We start from the raw sequence: 22,719 nt of genomic DNA, 5'->3' as shown, positions 1-22,719 counted from the left end.
AATTATAGTGAAAAAACATCACTGGTATCAGTCGTTAACCCTCCACCCCTTTGGTATGCAACTGTTAGTATTAGTAGTAGTATTAGTAGTTAGTATTTTTTTATATAAGTAGCATGATTACAAAAGAAAGAAAATAATTTGTAGGTTAACTTAGTAGATGAACCTAATCTAATTACAAGCTGGTATTAACATAGGCTACTTATATACACCTACGTGATTTATTTAAACTTACCTGTAGGCTTTAACATTGTCGGTCGTTTCGGCTTTAATTTTATTAAAGCTGCTCGAAAATCTGGAACAAAATCGTCATCTTTCAAATGATCAGAGCATAATTTGCTTGCATCAGGATTGAATTTATCCTGTCTTTTGCACGCAATTACCCACTTTTTTCTAATTTCTAAATCTTTAGGAATGGTAAAGAGAGACAACTCTTTATTTCTATCGTTAGAATTGTTACATACCGTAACAGCACACCTTTGACCTGGCATAATACATTCAAAACAACATAAACGAGAAAAAACACGAGATACTGCTTTGAAGCATTTGAGCTTTGGCGCGCTCAGCTAACTTGTGACGTCAGAATCGCTCTCCTTTCCCCGTCAATCCCTCGCCCACAAGCTCGATAATAATGCAACCTGTGAGGAGTTTAGAAGCCTTGAAACAGTACCTGCACATTCTATTGTTCATAGTACCCTCATCAACTCAAGCTTTTGACTGTATATATTAGACCGTGATATTACGTCGGTGCATAAAATCGTTGCTTTTTGTTAGTCACCACAACACTGAGTTGCTATGAGATTGTTTATCGTTTGTCATTTGTCATTTGAAGCGTTGCGCTTTTAAATACATCTTGAATAATTTTTTGCGGACTTGAAGGAAGTCTGTGCTAAAGAAGATGGAGTGTCAAGTGGAAAAAACAAACAGCACTGCAGATAGCACTGCCACAAAATGGTTCTGTCGTTTCAAAACACAACACTCCGTACAAAAGTTAGTGCCCATCCACATAAGATAATGTTGTGCGTGTGGTAGGATAAAAAAGGGCCCTGTGCTAGGAATTGCTTCCGAGGAATGTGACTATAACTGCTCACATTAAATTTTCCAACAAATCAGACACCTTGCGGCCGCAATTTAAGAAAAACGATTTACTTCCATAAAAACCACAATAAATTTAAATTTGATCCTCACGAATATCATAACAGACAAAATTACAGTTTCTTTCTAAATATTCCGAAATGCCACACACTGCCGGATTAAAACACAGCAGAAGTTTTGGACCCAAAATATATAATGAATTAATTAGAGCTTACCCTGAGCTAAGTACACTTAACTCACATAGATTTAAGAAACAAATCAGATTAATTATTTCATTGTTTAAGCTAATTGAGTTAAAAATTGATACTCTTAATATTTAGGTACTTTTGTATTTTCTATTTGTATATAGACCCTATTATTACATGCTGTATTATTTTACCACTTATTATTGTTATTGTGCTCAATGAACTCTCTTAATTTTGTGATATATTTTGTATAACTGATCTGAACTGCGCCCGAGCACGAGCTTCTGCTCTTTCGGACTGCAATGCCTAATGTAGCTCAAGTGTAAAGTATTAAATTATTATTATTATTATCATCATCATCATCATCATCATCATCATCATCATCATCATCATCATCATTATTATTATTATTATTATTATTATTATTATTATTATTAGGTAAGACTGCATCAAGTGCTACGATAATGCAATCTCACACTCCGCAAATGTGACGAAAGCAGATATCTAGGAGATTGGTTGGGAGGTGATTTCACATCCCCTAATTTCTCCTGATCTTGCGCTCTGAGATTTACAATTTTTCTGTTCTATATCCATCAATATTCAAGGGAATTCCTTTGATAACGAAGATGCTTTAGAAACTTTGTTTTCTGATTTGTTTAATGCCAACCGCTAGATTTTTTCCGATGCGGAATCTAAATACTACCCCAGCGTTAGCACAGAGTCGTAGATAATGCATGAGATTTTATTACTGACTAATTTGTCATTTGTATATCTGCTATAACTTTTGTCACAGCGAAGAAATGCTACGAACATTTGCATCAACCCAATATAACAGAATAAATGTATTCCATTCATTCTGTTGTTGGAAATACAAATAAACTGACATACAGTATTATAAGTCTATTTATAAGCAATATAAATCATTTATATTTGAAGCAATGCTTAGTTACAGAATTTAGATGTACTTCTGTTGTTTTATATACGTCAGAAAATACGTAAATAATTTATTTTAGTTACATTACGAAGAAGGGAATATCCGCTAAGAAGACATTTTGCAATTCATTTTGTATTCAGATAAATCTAATATAGTATAGTGAAAATATTTTGAGTTCAATCATAAGATTTATCTATTTGCAAATGTTTATTTGCTAATATATGTATAAAATATTAACGTTTTCGCCTTTTCGGCATCATCAGATATGTTAAAACACGTAATCTATAACTTGAACAAATTGACGAATATACATTGTAATATACATGACAGATAAATTTAATGAATTTTATGTATTATGTAGTTACGTAAAATTTTGTAAAAATGAATTCAAACATGTAAATTATGAAGGACAATTGTGATTGCATATACATATAACTTACGTTACAAACATATGTGAATGGTAGGCTGAGGGGTATACACACCAAACCACCCATACGTAGTTCTTCTGAAACCACTACGCTAGTACACAGCAAACCACCTACGATCACTCTATTTTCAGAATACATTAAACCAAGTAGAACACCCACACGTAAGCCGAGACGCACATATACTACATCACCTATTTTAAATCTACAAGCATATATTTCTGCTAAAACAACGATGTTCTTTCTACTATTTGGATGCAGTCATCTATATACGTAATCAATAAATCCAAGATTGAAGAACAGCGAAATGTATTGCATAACAACCACCTATGATCAATTGTAACAACATGACAATACGACACATAAGATTTTATTATTTTATCATTACTATTAATCATTAATCATTTCTTATTGTTTTATAATAATGTTAATTTATTGCTATTATATTACCATTTCACTTATAATTAACAAATTCAAATTAAACCTTTCATATTAGTGATATTCGTACTTGGCAATAATTTAATGTGTGTCATTTAACCATTCACATATGTTTGTAACATGAGTTATATGTATATATAATCACAATTGTCCTTCCAAAGTTACATGTCTGAAATCGTTTTACAATCATTAATCATCTCTCATTGTTTTATAATACTTTGTCTTTTAAATCTATTGCTATTACCATTTCACTTATAATTAACAAATTCAATTTAAACCTTTCATATCACTGATATTCGTACTTGGCAATAATTTAATGTGTGTCATTTAACCATTCACATATGTTTGTAACATGAGTTATATGTATATACAATCACAATGGTCCTTCCTAATTTACATGTTTGAATTCATTTTTACAAAATTTTACTTAACTACATAATACATAAAACTCATGAAATTTATCTGTCATGTATATTACAATGTATATTCGTCAATTTGTTCAAGTTCTAGATTACGTGTTTTAACATATCTGATGATGCCGAAAAGGCCAAAACGTTAATATTTTATACATATTGTAGCAAATAAACATTTGCAAATAGATAAATCTTACGATTGAACTCAAAATATTTTCACTACGCGAAGAAGACGCATTTTATAAACTCCGAACGCCGTGTAGTTGATACAGCATGCTTAAATAACCAACTAAAATAATGATACCGTATTTTAGAACTTGCGCATTTTATTCCCTGTTCATGATACCGGTATCAGTATCAGACATGAGTTGCCATGTGGATTCTGAATGCTGTTAGTATCGTGTTTCTTTCCGGGTAGTTAATGGGGCTGGAACATTTCTACGCAGGATAAACGGGAATTGAATGAGTACATTTTAATTGTAGTAGATATTGTATTACAACTGCTTGGTTATGTGAAGGATGTGAAAGACAGACCTTTAGACAATAGAATACATGATCACAACTCAACACTACGCAATTAAAATGCATTTCACATGCTGTAATATGACAAAAGTATGCTTATTTTTGTGTAATACTGTACTTCGTACAACTTATAAGCAAATTCTGACAAAAAATGTGCAGACGCTATAGCTGCCTGAATTCTGATTGGCTGAATTATGCCCAAGACGCCACTGCCCTCTGGCTACGCCGGTTGGGAAACGAACACGGCTTACTCCAGCGGCAGAGCGAGTGGAGGGTGGTCGTGTTCTGTGTTTGAAGCGGTAAGTGATTACTCAGGATGTCTTTTGTGTAAATCCCGTATTTTAAAATTGTTTGCAGACTCATCGGGGATAATATATTGCATTGAATTAAGAAATTGATTAATAAATTATGTTACAGTTATAATCTATAACTTCACAGACTTAATAAACCCAAGGGTGTATTTCGTATTTAAGATTTGGAATTAAATTGCTATACGAATTACAGTTCAACTTTCCATGCGCTGTACATTAAATGATCTAATAGACGGAATTTTATGTTCATAGGTTTTAAGAATATTCTAAAATTAAAAATTTAATAGGCCTACGAGCTTTAGACGAAATTTGATATGTAGATACATTACTCGAATACGTCTATATAATGTAATGTTAATTTCTCCCATGTTCGATTTTATCTTCGAACGCTGGATATAATATTAATTTTCATAAAGCGCTGTTGAAAAAGTGCGACATTTGCGAATATATTTTAAAGTAAGTTTCCAGATTAAAATGACTATTTTCTGTGCATATTTTAACAGTTTGGTTCCATATACATACTATTATGCTTTATAGAGATCGTTCTTTTCCCCCGATATACATTTCGTTGCTATGGTAACTGTGATTCTTGTATAAATAATTGTGGTTCAGAATACAGACGGCAATAATTTTTACAATAGTTTTCACTTTACGAGTTCGTATTGGTCTCGTTCAGTGCTATTACGAATGCAATAGCCAATATCTCAATGCATTGAGAATATTTCGAACGTTACATGGTTTGACAAATGGACTCTGTTCTGTAAAATCATTTCGTAATCTGGTGAACAAATTTGAGGTAACTGTATATTTCCCAATAAAAAGCGATCGGGTAGCGGTGATCATACTTGATTTTTTTTTTGTTTCTAGTTTCTTCTTGTCATAATAAAACTCCATTTCTTCAGAAGCAAATTGGTGTTTTATTTTTTCAGAATCTAAAATTTGGTGGTCATGACAATTTGAAACTAGGAACTTTATAATATTATATATATAATTTGAACTTGTAATGGAAATTACGGGAAAACTGCTGAACGGATTTTAATAAATGACCCCTCATTTTGAAGCTTGGAATCCAAAGTTTTTCGGCAAAATAGTAGTTTTCAGTGAAATATCAATTTTCCTACATTTTCCTTTTTTCCAAAATCCATCTTTCGTCAGTTTTGAGAACTAATTTATTGCATTCACGGCCGACTTGATGTTCGCTTCCTTAAGCGAAGCGAGCATCAATTCTGCCGTATTGCATTTCAGAATAAAACAAAACACACACTACAATAAACAATAGGCTATTACACGAAGGCCATGACCTACAGGATTGCTGACAGAGTTCAGACGGCTCAGATTCTTTCCCATCATAATGCCACTATGTCGATCTTCATTTGTGCAATTTTTGGATAACTTATAAAAATAATTTAAAAGTCTGATTCTCTGGTCTGTAGTTTTCAGAGTGCAGCTGTGTATTGGATATTAAGAACTACAAAACTTAAGAATGTTTGACGACATTATTACCATTAAAAATGAAATATAGTTAATGCAACACATAATGCTATACTGTTTATATGAAAGTGAAACCTTTTGCGGCTTTATGTAAGTAGGCGCAGAGAAAGAATATTTTATATTAGAACTTCATTTCTATAATTTACTGAGTAACGGCTATAGGCCTAAGTTACTGAAAGTTACTGAAAACTATCAAACTTACGTAAGTTACTGAAAACTATCAAACTTACGTAAGGTAACAATATTATTAAAAATGAAATACTTTTACAATTATTAGGTAATTTCATAGAAGATGGCCACTTGGTTTTGAATATAGTATTACAAACTTTATTTCAGAGTTAAATGTTAGTGATCTTTTAGTGACTTTTACATGTTAGTTCTAGGTTTTTTATACTAGGTGTCGCCGTGATTTTATTTTAATTTGATTGGTTATAGTTGTCATTTGTTCTAGAATTTTCGTTAATTTTGAATGGATAAGGACGTTATGAGTTCTTAGTTGTTTGACGTGAGTGGTGTTATGTTGTCTGATGGCTAAAGGTATTGAAAGTTTGTCATTTTATGATTTTCTTTCGATTTGATTGCTTATAGTTGTAATTTATTCTAGAATTTTCATTAATTTTGAATGGATAATGACGTCAGTTGTTCTTGGTTTGACGTGAGTGATGTTACGTTGTAGATTTGTCTGCATTTGTCGAATGCGCATCATGCTTACGAAAAGGCACTTTTTAGTGCCAATAATTTATTTTGTGTGCACAAGGTTGGAATTTTTAAGTAAGAGGGAAAGGAAGGAATCCGTGTTCTGAAGTTATTTATTACATTTTGTGACGGTTTTGGGTTGATTCTTTCGCTGGTGAATAAGGATTGTGTTGAATGTTGAGAAAACTGTTTTTCTGCGGTTTAAAGGAATTACTTACTGAATTTTCTGTAGATGTTAAGGTGTAATAAGTGTTCGAAGAGAATTTCATTCAGTGTAAAGACATGGTTTATTTATGAACAGTTGACTTTACGACAGTGTTGGTTTAGTTCTTTGTTGCTTGCATGGTTTAAGTTTAGATTGCCTTAAAGCCTGTGTCATTTATACTGGAAGTGAAGTGGTTGTCGATGAAGACGTCAATGAGAATTGAATTTATTTGATAAGGTGATAAATTGTTTTGTGTTTTAGTGATTTTTGGGGGTAAAGTGCGGACGAAAACTGCCAGAAAAGTTTTACCAACTATGAAGTTCGAATGCCTAGAAACGCCAAAAAAAAAAATCAAAGGAAAAAAATTAAATATATTTCCATTTCTTTGGAGGGCTTGTTCTTAAAAATATGATTATATATTTGATTTTTCATCTTTGATTTAGCAATGTTTGGTGACATTTGGACTTCATAGTTGGCAGAACGTTTTTGGTAGTTTTCGTCAGCCATGTTGGATTTTGCCCGTCTTCTAGGAAATTACCAATTATTAATGAAGTGATGTGGATCCTTTTCATATATGTAATGGCAGTGTGATATATATATATATATATATATATATATATCTGATTCTATAATTTTCCTTGGTAGTAATTGAGTCATGCTTCCTATTTTAGCTGCGTCTTTAAACGAAATCAAAATTAATTTCATATTTCTTCGGTTTAATTGATTAGATTTGTGATCGCTGCCAAGCATATTATGTTGTAGGGAAAATAGCATGCCATTTCACTTCTTGCTACCGTGATGAGTAACTTTATTTCCCGCAACCAGCAACAAATGAAACACTGAAGTTGCTATTGATTTACAATGGACAATTTTATTTAGGGCGCATATAAGATTCTACAACTCTGATATATCTTTCGTCTCATTTTCCACATCTTAGCAATAAATTTCTCACAACAGCCTATATTACAGAAAATATACCAAATAACATTCATTAGTACACAAATTAATCCAGCAGTATTTGATAGATCAGTATTGTCTGGAAGAAGTGGAAAAAATTACAATTCAAAAGAAAAGACCAAAAGTATTACTTAATGATAAAATAAGAGGCCTAGAAGACAAGATTTTGTAATCTCTTGATCACCTCAGCAAGATCTCTTAGTGGGGGAAAAAGTGATTCTGCCCTCTACATTTCAGGATAGTTCACGAAACATGCAGCAGCTATACCAAGATGCTAAGTCTTTTGTTCAAAGCATGACAAACCTTACATTTTCTTAACTTTCACATACAATCCGCAATGACCCGTAATAGCTACTGCATTACTCCCATATGAAAACTCCACTGATCATCCTGACATTGTTACTAGCGATTTCGCATTGAAACTCAAGAACTGAAGACGGATAGGTTCAAGGAAAAGTATTTGGCAAAAAAAAAAAAACACACATTCAGAGGGAGTATGTTTCACTATTATGGAAGCAAATAACTATCAAAATGTCTGGTATTCTTCATTGAAAATAAATCTGTTATTTGAACTTTTTATGGACTTAGTTTGCAGCAATTGCTGCACAAGCCACTAGTATGCATATAATTATAAGTAGGCCTAATTTTATTGTTACGACCAACACAATTGAGCAATCTGAAATAACTGATAGGTTAGGTACGATACATTAAAAGAATAATTCTAAACAGGATTTTTGTTGGAATGCGAGGGAGGTTTCTTAGTATTAATCTGTTATTGTCTTCTGCTGTCTAGGAATATCTGTGAAAGAGGAGTTCGACAGGGGACACAAGAATATCGCCATCTTTTCAAGACGAATTCGAGATTGTTTCTTCACTGATAGCAGGTGAGCATATTTTTTGATAGTTACAGATATTTTACAGTACCGTTAGTATTTGCTATTTGGTTGTAAAGTTTTCAGAACTGAAAGCTAAGTTGGGTACCCATGTTACATTTACGTTTCGATATACTTGTCAAAAATGTAAATAGAAGTCCTTCAGTTTCGAATGTTGAATTAATCTAGATAAATTTGAATGTAAAAATATAAGTATAAAACCCACGCCCATCTGGGGTAACGTACAACTTAAAACAGCTGATTCTTTACATAGTTACGTTTTATTTGTAATTTCGTTGTAAGAAGAAATTCCTTCCTCACATTTCAGTACGTTTATTTCTTTCTGTGGGGTTAACGTTGAAATCCAGGCGATATTTACAAGAGCATTCAAAAGCAAATTCGCTTTAGAGAAGATTCCGTAACGCGAGTCCCAGGCAGGACGCCTTAGATCACGACGCCACGGCGCGGGACAATCTATGTTTACATATGTATATTTATTTTTTTGACGATATAGGCCTACTGAGTCCGTAGAGGCTATCCTCAATGTGGGGCAGTTTGTAATTAATTATTATTTTTGTTGTTTAGTCAACTGTCCGAAGACATGTTTGAACTTCGTAAGTAACACGAATAAGCATCACTCATGAGGCAACTAGGCCAGGAGATAATGGGTCCTTTCCCCCCTCCAATGCATACTTCGCCGATCAGCTACATATTCCACTAATCAGACTTCAGATGCATACAAACAATTGTTCTTCAAATGAGATATAATGCCCAGTGCTGTCATGGAGGCCATATGGGGCCGTACATCGTGTGGCAACCTACAATTTTTTAATTAATCCTATGGGGAAAATAAAATTTTGTCTACGGAGCTATACGGCATATGGGTGCCAAAGTTTTGTATGCGGAGCTCTGTAGGTACAGACCTTAGATCATCTCTTGGTGTTCCTAATGTATTTTGTTTGATATTCCTAAACAAAATTGTCCACCACTGCAGCACTGGAATCGAGAATGATATAAAATAATGGTTGAAAAACAAGAAGTGCTGCAAATACATACTCCAAGATTCGAGACAATTGTGCATCTACAGTGGTGCTACATGGTGTATTCTTTAAATCAAACTTATTGTACAATTAAAATATAGAGCAAAACTATTTCTTTACTTTCTTCTTCAATATTAAAAAAAAATCATTAAATGACAATCGGAGACATAGAGGAGTCATTTTATATGAAAGGCCTATTTAACCTTCAGTGTTGTTATTTATGACAGACGAAATAAAATTGATAATATAATTTATAATAACAGCTAATAAATTAACATGTGAGGTAAATGTTAAACGCTGCAGTTAAGTAAAAAAGAAGATAGAAAGAAACTGACTCCATGAAGCACTGCGTAAAGCATTTAAAAAAATAATACACAGAATTGGTTACTATTATAGAAAGTTGATAAAATAGTCAATAAAACGTGGAACCTTGAACTGAAGAATATGTTTATTTATTTTATAATCTGACTAGCCTTCCATAAAACCATCTTCTCTTTGGTAAGAGTAATATTATTGATAAATTAAATAATTGGGTAATATATATCACATAAATAAATACAAATAAAGTGATGACTGATGAGGTAACAAATCCAAAAAACACAAATATAGAAATATAATGCATATTTCAATATTAATCAAACATTCTAATATAATAATAATAATAATAATAATAATAATAATAATAATAATTATTATTATTATTATTATTATTATTATTATTATTATTATTATTATTATTATTATTATTATTATTGTTATTATTATTTCCTCATGGATTTTAAGGAACCTAGAGGTTCATTGCCGCCCTCACATAAGCCCACCATCGGTCCCTATCAGAGCAATATTAATGCAGTCTCTACATTTATACTCCACCTCCCTCAAATCTATTTTAATATTAACCTCCCATCTACGTCTCGGCCTCCCCAAAGGTCTTATTCCCTCCGGCCTCCAAACTAACACTCCATATGCATTTCTGGATTCGCCCATACCTACTACATGCCCTGTCCATATCAAATGTTCATCATCATCATCATCATCCTTCAAGTATTAGACCTACGCGAGTTGTGTGGATATAAAGGGAAAAGTTGAGTCGGTGTCGGGGGGAGTCTCCGGGTAGCTCAGTTGGTAGAGCACTGGTACGTTCAACCGGAGGTCCCGGGATCGAAACCCAGCCCCAGAATAATTTTTCCCTTGAAATTATTCAAATCTGCTTTACAGGAAGCTTTACCTGAGAGACTAGATTTGCATAATACTATTTTCATTACAATATAAATACATTATATGTAAATATTGAAATGTTTTTACGTGTAGTAAGGATCCCATACACTATCAGTTGCAATTGAGGGGTTTGCCGGAAGAAAGGCGGATAGAATTCTACGCCCTTTTTCGGGAAAACGGTTCAAAATGCATTGAATATTTCGCTAATTATAGTAGCGAAATTTTGTTTTGATTGTACTGTACATACCTACAGGGCTGCGTGCGTGCGTGGGCCATTTAGTCAGTCTAAAAGTTGAGCTAGTGCTGCGCGTTACCGCATACTGTACTGTGTGTTTTTTCTCTTGGTAGAGACTAAGCAAATAGTTCAATTTAGTCAGTCCAGTTGTTTCCTTTGACTGCTTTTTATGTTCATTATTGTCCTTGCTTTAAGAGTAAACAAACTTATGAAACTCATAGATTCAGACGGAAATATTTTATGTTCTATAAAGAGATTTGTTAAGTTACAATATTCAGATTTTTGGGCTTATTGTTATCAGGATTAAACAAAGAATGAATTTTATTTATTTATGTTCACAAAATGGAGATTTTCTTTTTCTGTTATATTTAGAGATTTTGCTTTGCGTACTTAATGTCTACTCAGTATATCTGAAATAATGTAAATTACTTTAGAAGTAGATAATAAATATCATAAACTGTATCTTTGTTTCAATTCCGTATGAAATTTAAATCTGAAATCTACATTAAATCCCCTAAGAAAATAATCATGTTGATAATGGGCATATAGACCGAAGTTTTATATGGTACGAATATAAGGAAATTTAATAATATAAATTGCCTAAATGCTACAAAACATTAATTTATACTTGCTAAGATTTTTAATTTAATGTATAATTTTGTTCACTATCTGTATAACATTTTATTCAGGTGCGTTTTAAAATCTTAGATTGCCTGTATCTCAATTCACCATATTGACGTATACTCCCTTTTTCTGGCAAACCCCTCAATTGATTAGTCGTGACTGTTATGATAAACTGATGGTGTGGCAATTTATCGTTCTGTTTTCCACTGATCGTTGTGACTGAAGAACTGAAGGAAAGTCTAGCGATTTATCGACCCGCCTGACTGAATGGAGTGTCTGTCACGTTTGAGTCAGATTGTTCTGCTCTTGTCTGTTTCTTGAAAATAAAGTAATGTTATTACTTTGGGATATTTTTCTGGTACATTTATGATTTGTCAGAGTGATCTCATGGTCGAAAGATTTTCTTCTGGAATTTATTGACTTGTCATGCACATGTGGTGTTATGGAAAGTGAAATATAGAAATTACCACATCAAAACGAAAAGAAATTAAGGTTATGATAGTCTTCTTCTCATCTTGAAAAGCATTGTAGAGCCCTGATGTTTACGGATTTATTTAGGTTAAAATAGGCAGGCATATAAGCACTAAAATTAATAAGAGTAGGCATTGAAATAGGCATTTATTATTCATGGAAACAGACAAAAAATAGGCACATAATAAACTATCCCATACGGTACGCACTTTCCTTGGTTACATGTCACAACAAGATGCTTTTTTAAGTTGTCAACTGTCATAGTGAGCCGCCTGTCAGACAACGTTTTTCATGGTGGAAAAAGATCTTTCTACTTCTACTGAAGTGATTGGAGCAAACTTAAATCAAGTTATTTCAGAAGGACTGTCTCTATTTTCTTTAAGAGATCGGGAAAAACACTGTATTATCTCAAAAAGAGGGGTGTGAGAAGGGATTAAAGACTCAAAGTACGCATGACTTGTGCGTGCAAGCGACAATAGTAGCGGGACCTGGAGACTTGCTTTTAATACAGTACTTCCCTCATCCCTTTTCTTTCGCTGGTAAGTGACCTGAGCACTGAGGGTTATACTGTTCAAACATATTTAAGTGATATAAAAGATAGAATCGGTAGGGGAGGAAAGTTTACAACTTCTTGGAAACATAAGTAATGCTGAAGAATAAGAGGTGAGGTGAATATATATTTTTAATTTGTACAACTGTTCTTTTTTGTTTTTTATATAATTTATGTTCGGTTTATTTTAAACGCATTAAAAATATAGAAAATGTACACTCTTAGACAAAAAAAAAACGGGGCTCCAGATTCTATATCAGATTCGGAAGACTTCGGGTGCATTCGTCAGAGCATGATACACACGCAGACGAATTTCTTCTGTCGTAAATGTTTCCAACACTCCACTGCCACCACTATATGATGATAATATAACATGCTTCTTAAAGAGTCTCTCCCTCGCATAGCGTAGTCGGTAGCATTGTGGTCTTGTATCCGAAAGGTTTCCAGTTCGAATCTCAGTCTATACTTTGTTTTTTCATTCTCATTTTTTACTTCTTGTATACTGATAATAACCAATATTGTGAAATACTTAACAGAAAGTTAATATTTACAAAGGGCAAGGTAGATACATAATAACAATCATTTCCCTTATTAAACGAAATCTTCTCGGATAGAAATAAACAAAAATAAACCTTAAGTAAAAGAAATCCTTCTCGGATAGGAATAAACAAACATAATTCTTTTCTTTGTATTAAACAAAATAAAGAAATACATCTCGGAGACCAATAAACAGAAATCAAAATAGACAAAAAAATTCAATACCGGGTATGTAATCCCTCCGTCTGCATCCTACGGGGTACAAGACCTTGAATCGCCTACACAAGAAGCTAGATTGTTACCATGGAGCTATTACAAAGCAGATATGTAACGACACTATTTACGAGTGTAGCGAATATCTGGAACACATTGGTTTTTTTCTTTAACATTATTTATCTCGTTTTTGCAATACTATTAATATTATGATGATGATTATTATTATTATTATTATTATTATTATTATTATTATTATTATTGCTGCTTCTTATAGTGGCTGATCAATACTCCTTATGGAGAAGGGAGAAGATCCAAGAACTGAGCATCTATTTGAATTCAAGGGTAATTAGGAAGAAGTCTTCGATATTATTGAATGTTTTTGTTTAATTTTTCAACTAGTCCAAACTCCTGTGCACGTTAATAAATGTATTATTTGTTTCTAGCTTGAGAAAAAATAAAACGAAACAAATATATATACTTATACGAAGGCGGATACGAACCCGGGTTTTCTGCGTGGGAAGTCAGAGTTTCACCACGGAGCTATGACACATACACAGTTCAAGCAGTTGTTTGCCAATATAAGAGTATGTTCTTGGATCTCGCAGGTTTCGTTCTTAGTACTCTGATTTTAGTCTAGTGTATTAGGCGCTTGTGGAAGAGTGCCGTATCATATTGGTGGTGTAAAGGACATCAGACACCGCTTTGTATTTATGGACTTGTAAGAAGTTGAGGTGCAATTAGTGTCCCTTACACAAATGAAATGTATTTTAAACACGTGTTACGTTTCGTATCGCAATTGAACTGTGTAATAAAATATCTTTCAAATGATTTCAGGTCGCGAGGTGCTGCGGGGAGCGTAGCGGGGCTGTGGTGAGTACTTGTTGGAATTCTCCTGATTTACGAGTCTCCTGCAGATATTAATATGACGTCTCACAACCCCCACAATACACCTTGCTGAGCATTCCAATAGGGATATCCTGAACTAGCACCAACAGATAGCGCACGTGTACTATGAGGGATGTGCTTTGCGTGTGCATTTGTTTTCGGTATATAAACAGTGAGGATATACGTAGTGTATTAGTATATTACATACACATGAAAACAACTAAAATTGGCAAATTTTTGTTATGTTCCTATATGTAAAAACCAGGGAAAGCTTTTGTCTTCAATCAGGTCCCGAAATATTCTGAATATATGCTTTAAACCTTAAAAATATAAGTAATAAAATTGGCCCTCGAAAGTGCTAGCTATTAAATAAAAGTAACTACTTCAAGTAAGGAATTGTTGACTATAGTTTCATTTTGGAAGAGGAAAAAGAAAAATAATAAAAACATATGCAACCTCGACAGCGAGCTATGTTAGCTTAGATTATATGCAGTAGTTGTAGAAGTCTCCGAATTTTACGCCTGCAGTAAATGTTTATTATCCAGGACGATCCCCAGTGAAATCCATAAATCTGCTATAAATTTTGCAATATTGTAGTTGTCAAAAAAAATGGCCGCACTCGTGAACAACGAATATTTTCTAAGTCCACTTCGGGTCATGGCGATGTTACAAGATGCATGTGCTTGTAGAAGTAGTTCCGGAACTATGAAAGGATTCCATATGTGTTGTGCCTGTGCTACTTCTGGCACAAAATTGTTGTTGTGCACAACTTTGTTATGGCCGATGCTGTCGGTCACAGTTAGGTTATAATTAAATTCTGACACCAGTTTATTTTAGTTTACGTCAGGATATTTCAGGATGGTAATGGTCGAGCTATTTTAATTAGGTACTGCGTATTCAAGAACAGGATCACAGGTTGGATCAGGCTCGAAGAATATCAACTTAATCAAATCAAATAAGTCACTTCACTGGTTATACTATAATATATTGTAAACTTTATTATATACATGAGTTATACATTTAGCTATTCAGCTAAATTATGAAAAGTTGCAGAATGTTTAACAGATCTAGTAAGTTATGTATGCTTCTTGTTAATTTACTTCACTTTACCTTACTTTACTTTACTTAAGCAATAAAAGAGAATCTAGGTTATACCTACTCAGTTACATGAGTTTAAATGAAAACAAAATGGAAAATAAATCATTGATTATATTTGAATGCAATTGATTAAACAGTGAAATAATATGGAAACTTCAGTGCGTCAGCTTGGTTACGTAAAGTGCATTTAGTCGAGCAAACTTCGTTACACAATGTAAAATCATTTCAAGTTTTCATCTACAAAGGCGTTTGACTCAGGTGCCATTCGGCGTTGATTCCTGAATACTGAAAATAATATTGTCCATCGAAATATCTTGTGAGGTAGTAGTCACGGAAGAAAAATCTGGCCGATGAGCAGCAAAACTCGTAATGTTACTTACGCCGGTTTTGTTGTGATTATAACAGTACTGAGTGTCTAAGAGGGATACTGTTTACTCCCCCTGACGTTGCTGGGCTCGGAAGGAGAGGCTTTCGGACTGTTTCTGTTCACATTCCATAAGGTTGAAACTCTTGTGTTCTTGTCGATATAGGCCTACAAAAATTTTCTTAGTAAGCATTGTAGTAGTAATTTTCAGATAAGTCAATATACAATACAATATAGCATAAATATTTATTTGTTATTTAGTCTAAATGACTTATCAGTGTTTTAAAAAAAGATCAATAAAATTTATAAATATAAATGTTCATTGAAGTTAAAGGTTAAAATAATGCTAACGTTTTCGCCTATTAGCATCTTTAGGCATTTGAACAATATTTTATATTGGTTACTTACGATACGTGTATATTATAGAACGAATTGAATCATGAACAGCTCAACTTCCTGTTAAAAGCCATACCTGCATTCTACGTTTCAACCATCTGAAATTATTTCGACGTCCGCTCAATATGAAGTTTAATATTGGAATCAATAAGAACCATAAGATTCTATCATTGTAATACATATAATTACATCAATAACAACGGCACAAACCAGTAATTGGTAAAAATATACGACCAAATGTATACATTAATAAGACATTATAGAAGTAATCAATTTTTATTACAAAGTAATATTTTATTTAATTTGAATCCATTTTAAATCTACAATTTAATCTTTGTGTCCTATAGCTGTTTTAATTATTGTCGTAAATTTAAGTAGAGATGAGGATAATTAATTCAACTCACACATATCAAAACAATAATTAACTCAACTATGGTTTATAATTTAATTTGCACAAATGATTTTAATATGTTAGTTTTAAGATTGATTAATGTATATATTCAACAGTCATGCCTTTTACTGTAAACTAATGTATCACATGATATTGTTGGCTCAAGTGCCTGAAGATGCCAATAGGCGCAAAACGTTAGCATTATTTTAACCTCAACTTCAATTAATATATATTTTATAAATTTTATTGATCTTCTTTAAAACACTGATAAGTCCTTTAGACTGAATAACAAATAAATATTTGTTATATTATATTCTACAGAAATTTATTTCATTGTTTTTACCATTGCGGGTATGAGATGTTACTGATTTCTTTATCATCTCCTCTGTTCGTCTCTCTTTAGTCTATAGACCAGGAGTGCTCAACCTTATGAATACTGCGGGCCAATGCTAAAAAGAAATATTGTTGGAGGGCCACAGACATCGTCCAATAATAAATTATTTACATAAATGTCTTGCTAATTAGTGATTATTGTAATTTATTTTAATTAATAATACAGGTCTGTTCAAATATTTTTTTTTTTAATTCTAAGTTTGAAACTTTAGTATTGGGCACAGCTGCTATAGACATACTACGTTTATTTATGGTTTATTCTTATTTTAATATCTTCCTGGCAAAACAACTGCCAATATGACGAAAAGTAAACAAAATTGAGAAAGATACAATACATAGGAACTTCGTTCTAAGACGATATAGAAGTTTTTTTTATTGGGTTATTTTACGACGCTGTATCAACATCTAGGTTATTTAGCGTCTGAATGATATGAAGGTGATAATGCCGGTGAAATGAGTCCGGGGTCCAGCACCGAAAGTTAACCAGCATTTGCTCGTATTGGGTTGAGGGAAAACCTCGGAAAAAACCTCAACCAGGTAACTTGCCCCAACCGGGATTCGAACCCGGGCCACCTGGTTTTGCAGCCAGACGCGCTGACCGTTAACTCCACAGGTGTGGACGATATAGAAGTGAACAGTCAGATAAAGTAGAATAAATATAAATTGAATGACGTAATCCAATACAAATGGCATAAGTGAACATTAACATAAATTGAAATAAATATATATATAAATTAATTTAGGTAAACAATTAATAATAGTGACGAAAGAGGAACATAAATAGATTTGTTAATTAGAAGTAATTTTTGTACGATTTAAGGAAATGTTTGATTATATAAGCGGTTTACTATAACTTATTTATTTATTATATTTTTAAACCTACAGTATTTACTTCAGTTCTGAAAATAAGGGAAAATATACATTCCTGAAGTAAAATAATTAATATTGAATGTTCTTTTTATCACAAATTAAAATGTTCTTCTTCCTATGTAGCTCTAGTGATATACAATAGTTTCCTTCTGGAAACTATTGGCATTGTTCACTGTATCCATTCTTCTACTTACAGAATTAACAAGGTTGTGGATATATCTGACAATGCAACATCATCCCAAGCATCTGAAACGAGATCCCACAATTCGTCTGTATTCCTAGGACGCCGACCCTGTAGTTCATTAACATCGCGTTGCACTTCCGCCCCACATTTTCTATGGGATTTAAGTCAGGACTTCTTGGCACCCATGGAACCTCTACGACATCATCCCTGTGAATGTTGAACCACCGTTGCACGGCAACACATGTGTGTACGGAAGAAAAGTCGTGTTGGAATTTTATTTTGTTTTCGGGCTGAAACACACGCACACTAGGTAGCATCACATTTTCCAGTATATTGGTGTACCGATGCCCATTCATATGCCTATGAATCCTCCATAGCGCGCCGCTACCATAACCAGAAATCCATCCCCACACCGACATGGACATCGACCAATGCGTTGCCTCTGGACCACATATTCAGGGTCAAATCTCTTTGATTGTTTCGGTCGATATACTTGCACTGACCCTGTTCATAAACACTTTATCATTCGAAAAGATGACCTTTTGCCATGGATAGTTGTAATGCATTTGGCAAAATGCGACACGATCAATTCGATGGTCTTCAGTCAGAACTTTACCGCCACTCTTCTCGGCACAATATTGGCACTATTGAGGCTTCTACGAGCCGTTCTGTTGGAAGCAGGAAATCCCGTGTTGGCAACAAGCATTTTAGAAGTGTGAAATGGAAAGTGCCTCGAACGTTCTATTAACATAAGATCTTGTGGTGTTGATGCCTTGGGTCTTCCGCTACAAGGTTTACGAGTTACGTATCTTCGCTCTTGATACTACCTCAGTTTAGTATATACAGTTGTGAAGCTTGGGATGATTTTTTGCAAATCTCGTGACAGTTGCTAGATGCTTGGAGCGCTGTGAGTACTAGGAACAATAGACTGTGTCACTGCCATCGTGATCTAATACAGGCCGTAAGGCAGACCATGTGACTGGCTTAACCTGATCACGAAGGGCGGCGTTTCAACCATATAAATTAGTTATCGTCTGCTAGGGAGAGAGTCTGTGATGAGGCGATAGTAGCGATCCTGGTGGTGAGCAACTATCTATGGATGCATATTTCAACTGTCTATGTTTGCATATTTAGTAAGTATTGAGCTTCGCAACTGTATATACTGAACTGTGATACTGCGCTCACCACCTGGACGCTGTTCTAGTCGCAACTCCATAGCGTTCTCTGGCTTGCGCCGCGCTAAATCCGCCTTCCTCGATCAGTGCAATTACTTTGGCTTTGACGTCCATAGCTATCGAACTGAAATACTAATGATGATTTTCGAAGTGGTTGTGGCTATTTATAGACAAAATCTGTCGGTAAAGATGGACAGGGTCACGTGTCTAGGACTCTAGAAAAAACACGAAGTAGGCTATACAGTGGTCATAAATCATAAATGTAGTATGTCTGTAGAGTGAAGACAGACGAACAGAGGGGATGGAAATTACATTAACAACATTCTTCATATCCGCAATGGCAAAACCAATGCCAAAACAACTTTTTATATGTCGACTAAAACACAACAAACGTTGCAATTATACAAATACAGTATATTGTAGACTTTAAACAAAACCATTCCGAAAGTCAGTCTCTCGTAGCGTAACAGCTACGAGGGGAAGTCAATAGTGTCCCTATTAGACACTCTGAACAGAAACAGTCCGAAAGCCTCTCCTTCTTAGCCCAGAAACTTCGAAGGGGAGTAAACACTATCCCTCTTAGACACTCTGTACTGTGATAATCACAACAAAACCGGCATAAGTAACATTAGTTTTGCTTCTCATCGGCCAGATTTTTCTTGCGTGACTGTACCATTCAAAAACCTCGGAATAATCCATTATGTCTTAAATAAATGCGATTAAAATATAACTTTGAAATAAACACAATTCACTGAATTTCAAGCACTGATATTTCCTTATTATATTCTATGTGGTATATTACTCTGACATCAGTAACATTTAGTAAATCTCTCTCGACACTAGTAGCAATTGGTATATGATGAAACGTTATAACTTAGAGTACATGAGACGAAAGTAGTGTTGACGATGGCGGACGCCATGGTCCTGGCTTCGACTGGTTGACTTACATGCTTCTCACCGTCTTCTGTCTTGCGGTCACAAAACTGACTGATCTTGTTCGAAGTGAACACACTAAAGAGGAAGGGCCCGACTGAGCCTTTGGTATTTGAGTTCGGTCGCGTCATGACGCTATCCCGGCCGCGTGAGAAAAGGATGAGTACTACTGAAATGAAGCGTATTTCGTATACGCCAGTCTTACTCTCAACGCAAACGCTGGGTTTGCGTTAATTTAGAATACAGAAAATCATGGGATCCTCTGCGAATAGCCGGTCTTACATATGAGTTCCAGAGCAAGAGAGGCCTATGGAACTATCTAATCTCGCACGCGTCGTAGCTGAAATGCTGACTCCACGTTCTCCTCGAGAATGCGAGCCCACATGTTCGCGTCGTATATGCAACGTGTACAGTTTGTGAAGGACTTTTGCATACAGGATAATGTTCGTAAAACTTACTATGAAGTGCATGACAGTTGCTATGTTTGACCACCGTAATTTATCCCTTAAATTAGCGGGGCATAACAATGTTCTCCCCAATGAAAAAGACGATGCTACAGAAGAGCACGTGCTTTTCCACTTCTTTACTAGAATCCACTGTGGAGCAATTGTTCGGAGTGTGTAAGAATCATTCTTCCACTCATAGCGTGTGGACATACAAACTGGGTGGCTCCACGGTTCGATACTAGTCGGTGGGGCTCATATGTGGTCTGTTAGGTGGTTAACTAGGAGTGTTAGATTTGTTTCATTGTACTGTCGCGTGAAACGTAACTTCATCATTCAGTAGTAAACATGCTTCACTTAGAGAGTTCTGAAATTTAGTTTTATACCAATCTCTCAATTGCTACTAAGTCATTTGAGTGTGCTTAACCTATTATTACATGATAAACAAAGTGACATCAATTCTTTTCTATGCTACAAATTCAATTGTTTCTTCTTGTCTTCCTCGGGTGCTGCGACGCTGAGGAGTAATTCGAGTAGGACGTTCTGGCGAAGTTATGGTTTCTGTCGATGCTATCAGTGTAGCCGTTGAGGGTTGGGTGTCGACTTTCCTCAGGACTCCTGGGTTGGGGCGTTGGAGGCACAGTCAAATACGGCTTCTTCCTGCAGCACTGGATCATCTGTATAATAAAAAATAACCCGATTATAGTGCATAGAACTATAATAATTATGAGACTCATTGAGTGATTGTCTTGCTCGCCAAATGTATTTACTGAATTGGTTACTTCCTTTAATTATCTTTCATTATATGCATGGTTATGCCCTCAGTATGGAAGTCTTTTAATGTAGGTAAAGTTCCTTTGATTTGATCTAAAGTAATTTCTGGGGCGAGACCATCTAGACTAAACAAGTCATTATTTACTTCAGGTATTACTATATCATTAATTTTATACGATGCATGACTATTTCCGTATTGAGGAAACGGTTTAAAATTTTGTGAGTAAAAGTAACAATTTGCGGAGGTTTCTAGAATTCCTGTGTTGTGGATCAACACAGATTGAGTAATGGCTCTGGAGTTGTTGACATACATACAACTTTTTGTGAGCTTTGTCACAGTAGGTACACTGTAGATCCAAAAGTTTCTCTGTGGTAGTCGATACCAAATGGGTGAGCGCTGGTGTCCAATGATGCGTCGATCACAGGTCTCCAGGGCTGATGTAGATCGTCCTAGGAATAGAGCTGCTAGGCAGTGTGGCTGGGTTGCTGAAAATACTACAAAATCTGCGGGGCATAGGGTGTAGGAATCGCTGTGGCAATTATAAACGTCTCGTTCTTCTAACAGAGCGTAATAAAGTCGATTCGATGTAATAGCAAAATAAGGATAATCGGGGATAATCACATTTGAGCCAATTTCATATAATTTACTTGTTCCGTTTATATAGGGCAGTTCCTTTACACGATATAATTCGAAATATCTGTCAGGAGATTTCAGAGGTATATCAATAAAAATTCTGAGCTTATTTTCCGAAGCTAATGCATGAACTTGAGCGATCGAATAGTACATAAAAATGGTGCTAGTTTCAACAAAAGAAAGTAAAGAAACACTATCTGGTAATTTCAAAGCAATTCGACTTAATAGGTCAGCAAAAAGATGTGGAGGTACTAGGTAAGAACTCAATTTTCCTGTTGCGGTGACGTCTATCGCTCCTCTGAACTTCATTACTTGATGTTCTAGCTCGCTCAATGTGTCGCTCGCACGACTAATCAATTGAGGGGTTTGCCAGAAATAGGGCGTATACGTCAATATGGTGAATTGAGATACAGGCAATCTAAGATTTTAAAACTCACCTGAATAAAATGTTATACAGATAGTGAACAAAATTATACATTAAATTAAAAATCTTAGCGAGTATAAATTAATGTTTTGTAGCATTTAGGTAATTTATATTATTAAATTTCCTTATATTTGTACCATATAAAACTTCGGTCTATACGCCCATTATCCATATGATTATTTTCTTAGGGGATTTAATGTAGATTTCAGATTTAAATTTCATACGGAATTGAAACAAAGGTACAGTTTATGACATTTATTATCTACTTCTAAAGTAATTTACATTATTTCCGATATACTGAGTAGACATTAAGTACGCAAAGC

At 34.4% G+C, this 22,719-nt stretch overlaps 1 protein-coding gene across 4 annotated transcripts in view; it reads left to right on the top strand.

Moving 5' to 3' along the window:
* The first annotated feature begins 4,267 nt into the window (after positions 1-4,267).
* LOC138707505 (acidic proline-rich protein HP43A-like) overlaps positions 4,268-22,719 on the top strand; it is a 308,063-nt gene continuing 289,611 nt past the window's right edge. For all 4 annotated transcript variants that reach the window (XR_011334247.1, XR_011334246.1, XR_011334245.1 and 1 more), the window contains exons 1-3: positions 4,268-4,308; positions 8,463-8,553; positions 14,267-14,302. The gene's annotated coding sequence lies outside the window, so the exon portion shown is untranslated. The remainder of the gene's footprint in view (positions 4,309-8,462; positions 8,554-14,266; positions 14,303-22,719) is intronic.

Source organism: Periplaneta americana, chromosome 10 (genome assembly GCF_040183065.1).
Source record: "Periplaneta americana isolate PAMFEO1 chromosome 10, P.americana_PAMFEO1_priV1, whole genome shotgun sequence".
NCBI lineage: Eukaryota > Metazoa > Arthropoda > Insecta > Blattodea > Blattidae > Periplaneta > Periplaneta americana.
The sequence above is the reverse complement of the archived record's forward strand: the minus strand, read 5'-3'. Positions and strand labels throughout refer to the sequence as shown.